The following is a 4276-nucleotide window of genomic DNA, read 5'->3' on the forward strand; positions in this document are numbered from 1 at the left end:
TTTTTTGATGTGACTGAGCTGTTTATAGACGAGACGTAATTTTTCCATAAATCTTTCTCGGCATTCCGCCGAATGTATCGGGCTTTAGCTCGTTTCCTTTTAAACTCTAGTAAATTTTCTTGCGTTGGATATCTTCGCAAGACTCCCCATGCTTTGTTTTGCTGCTTTTTGGCTTCCTTACACTCTTGTGTCCACCATACTTTGTTGTTCTGTCTCACCATTCCCGAGGACTGTGGAATAGCTAAGCGTGCAGCCTTAAGAATGCAAGATGTAAACCTTTCATTCAATTCGTCGATGCTCAGTGTGTCCGAAAAAACTTGGTCTAAAGTAGCTTCGGAAGTAAAAAGACCCCAGTCGGCAAACTGAAGTTTCCACCTGCGTGGTTTTGTCGGGATAATGGTTGGTGATGATGATGTTACGCTAATGATTACAGGTAGATGATCGCTCCCGTATGGGTTATCAATGACATCCCACTTAATATCGCTAAAAACACTCGGTGAACTAAAGGATAAATCTATGCAGCTCATTTTCCCTGAGCTTGGAGAGCAGTATGTAGGTTTTCCGGTGTTTAAAAGACAAACATTATTGGATAAAATAAAATCCTCTAAAATCTGCCCCCTTGCGTCAGTTTTTTCGCTCCCCCAAAAAGAAGAGTGGGCATTAAAATCGCCAACTATTAAAAAAGGCTCCGGTAGTTGGTTTACCAAGTCTTCAAAATCTTGCAGTGTTACTGTGAGGTGTGGTTCAATGTACACGCAGCACACTGTAATTGTTTTAAATGCAAGCAGGGTGACCGCCACTGCTTCTAGCCTAGTTTTAAGTTTGTCTTCACGAGTTGCTATGCCATTTCGGACAATTATTGCCACTCCGCCCGAGAGCCTACTCGCCTGCTCTCGGTCGCAGCGAAAGACCTGGTAACCTTTGAGTATATTATGGTGTTTAGGACCTAAGTTTGTTTCCTGAACACAAACGGCTACAGGAGAGTGTGTGGCGAAGATGTCTTTGATGTCATTTAAATTATTTAAAAGTCCTCTGCAATTCCAGTGGACAATGAATGCCATGCTGCTTTTTTTGGTGGGGTGAAAACTAGGTTTTCGGTCCTGTGATTCGGGGCTTGTTTCTCTTTATGTTGTCTAAGGAGTTCCGCCGCCCATCCGACGTAGAGGGCGCAGAACCTCCTTCAGTTGTGTCCATCGTCTCTTCGGAGACGCTGGAGGTTCGTGCAGAACGCACGTGTGTCGAACTGTTTGACCTCACCGTGTGGGGTGAGGCCTTGGAGACTGCCGAACCAGGGGTCCGTGCAGCCCGCTTTGGAGGTGGTGGCGCAGCGCTAGCTGCTTCCACCGGGGGCGCGGGGTGCCTTGCTGGAACCTCACTCTGTGTGGCTTCAGCAAGCGCCGAAGACCGCTGTGATGCTGCGCCCTGTTGCACCACAACGGAGTAGGGTCGCGTATGCGCCGAGGAGAGTCGCCTCCGTGCTTCGCGAAATGTCAGGTTCTCTGTTACTTTGAGTGTTATTATCTCTTTTTCTTTTTTCCATGCAGGGAAAACACGTGAGTACGCTGCGTGGTTGCCCTCACAGTTAACACAAATATATGTTTGGGCTTGACAGTTTTCAGGAGGGTGTTCATGAGAGGCACATTTCGCACATGTCTGTTGGCCCCGGCAGTTCAATGAGCCGTGGCCATAGCGTTGGCATTTGTAGCATCGCCGTGGGTTGGGGATGTAGGGTCGAAGTTTCATTTTGGTATAGCCCACCTCCACAGATTCTGGGAGGATGCTTGATGCAAAGGTGAGGACGATATGCCTTGTCTGAATTTCTTTGTTTTCTCTTTTGATTTTGATACGGTAGACATTTGTCACATTTTGTTCCTTCAGACCTTCTAGAAGCTCTTCCTCGGACACATTCTTTAGGTCGTCATCTGAGATGACTCCGCGGACTGTATTTAGTGATCGGTGCTCACTGACAGTTACAGGAATTTCTCCGAAAGAAGTTAACGCTGAGAGCTTGTCGAGCTGATGTTTGTAAAGTACTTCGAGTAGAAGGTCTCCATTTGCAGCTTCTTGATCTTATAGCCTTCCCCAATGGTGGCAGTTAGGGTCTTTGCGACTAGAAATGGCGATACAAGTCGGGCAGTCTTCTCTTCGTCACTGCTGTGTATTACGTGGAAGCGTGGAAAGTTGGCAACGTTCTTCGTGAAAAACTGGGCGGTTGCATCGGTGCCTCCTCTTTTACGAGAGGGATCAGATGGGCGAAAAAAGGAAGCCATAAATTGAAAAAACTGTTCGGCCATGGTGCCAGCCACCCACCATGGAGCCCAACAAGGGGACGGGACATGAACTCGTGACCAAGTCATGCCTACGCCAGCTGTACACCGCGACTATAACCAAATATGGCTGAACACAGGGTTGTCCGCCACACAAGGTTAACCCTAGCCGCCAGGAAAAAAGGAAACTGAGAAAGAACGAGACGACAGGAAAGTTGTTAGAGAGAAGATAGGAAAGTGAAAGGTTGAAGGGGAGGACAGGAAAAGGCGACTGCCGATTCCCCCCGGGCGGGTCAGACCGGAGGTGCCGTCTACGAGAAGCGGAGGCCAAAGTGGTGTGTTGCCTTCGCCAAGGGGCCTTAAAGGTCCAAGCACTCGGCGTCGGCTCAACCACCAGGACCCTCTTTTCCCCGGTCACGGCGCTGCCACGTACGGCTAGACGTGGGTGCTCGGGGTCCGTGGTGTCGCACAGTACACGCAAACATCTGCTTTAGCAGATGCCCCCTGCGGGGGAACTCAAAATGGACTCAAACTCACAAGGTACTCAGAACACAAAATGGAACTCAGAATTCACTAGGTCTCAAGCATACTCTAACTCAGTCGGGCTCAATCGGCTCTACTCACCCAAGCTCAAACTCACCATGCCACACTAGCCTCGCGCTCATTCGAACTCAAACTCACGCGTGAGTTTGAGCCCAAATGAGTCTGAGTGAGTGGACTCATGAGTGAGTTCGCCGACCTCTGCTATCATCATCGGTGTGCTCTGAGATCACTGCGCTCGACCTGAGCTCCCTAGCCTGTCGCTTTCTGTGAGATTCGCTGAATAAACTGGTGCCCTATGTCTCCTGGCCTGTGCCGCACATGTGGTGGAGTAAACCGGTCTGATTCTTCGTACCTCGACACCCGACTTACCCCTGGAGCTCCGTTCCCGTCGTCGCCTGCCGCAAGAGGCCATGCCGATGACAGCTGAACCAGCCAACGTGGCGGGTTCTGCCGTCCTACCGTGCTTCGTAACCAGCCGTGAGGCTGACCCCCCGTTCTTCACTGGGCTTCCCGGCGATGACGTCGAGGACTGGCTAGATGATTACAACCGAATCAGCGCCTTCCATCGGTGGGACGATGCCTTCAAGCTTCGGAACGTCTCCCTTTCCCTCACCAAATTAGCGAAAATGTCGTTCTACAACCACGAGCGCGACTTCTCTGACTGTCAGCGATTTACTTCTGAGCTGCGCCTATTCTTCCGCACGTCGGCTATGCGTACGGAAGCTGCCAAAAAGAAATTGGACGAGCGCATTCAAAGACCTGGTGAGTCGTACACGTCAAAAATTGAGGGCGTTCTCGTAATATGCCACTGTGTCAACAAAGACATGACGGAGGACAGCCGATCCCACCATATCCTGAAAGAAATTTCTCCCTTCGCAGTTAACGCGCTGGTCGCACAAAACCCCACTAGCGTTAACTAGGTCTTAACGATGTGTGAGCGCCTCGATGACCTGCAGTCCCTCCGTGTACAGCCAACCCAGTCGGAACACCGCGCCTCAATGGACCAAGCCGACTTGCTCTCCATGATAAGATCGATTATCCGCGAGGAGTGGGAGCGCAAACACAACTCGGGTTTTCGGAATCACAACGTGAGACATCTGCCCGGATCTGCGCGAGATAATCAAACAAAAGCTGGCCGTGCTTATGCGTGTCGCCCCGTCAGCAATGCATATTCATCCCGGTCCTGCTCAAGCCGCATTGGCCTCGCTGCCTTATGCTTCCAATGCCCCGATTTCGACACCTCTCCCCTACTCGGTATGTAAACCTTTGGCGCCTGTGTCTACCTCTGTCCGTCGACCGTCCATGTCTGCCGGGTCCGATCATGTGCATCCTCACCCAGTTCCGCCTGCTAGTCCCCCTCAGTTTCTTCTAGGTCCTCCTTAGTTAACGTACGGCTACCCTTCTTGGCGTCCGTCGCGCCCAACCTGCTTCTACTGTGGCATCCGGGGGCATATCTCCCGTTTCTG

At 50.9% G+C, this 4276-nt stretch overlaps 1 pseudogene; it reads right to left on the reverse strand.

The window, feature by feature from the left end:
* Positions 1 to 236: 236 nt before the first annotated feature.
* LOC144161866 (uncharacterized) lies at positions 237 to 2768 on the reverse strand (annotated as a pseudogene).
* Positions 2769 to 4276: the final 1508 nt, after the last annotated feature.

The sequence above is a fragment of the Haemaphysalis longicornis genome, unplaced genomic scaffold (assembly GCF_048455015.1).
Source record: "Haemaphysalis longicornis isolate Haplotype H1 unplaced genomic scaffold, Haemaphysalis longicornis Haplotype H1 scaffold_12, whole genome shotgun sequence".
Classification (NCBI taxonomy): domain Eukaryota; kingdom Metazoa; phylum Arthropoda; class Arachnida; order Ixodida; family Ixodidae; genus Haemaphysalis; species Haemaphysalis longicornis.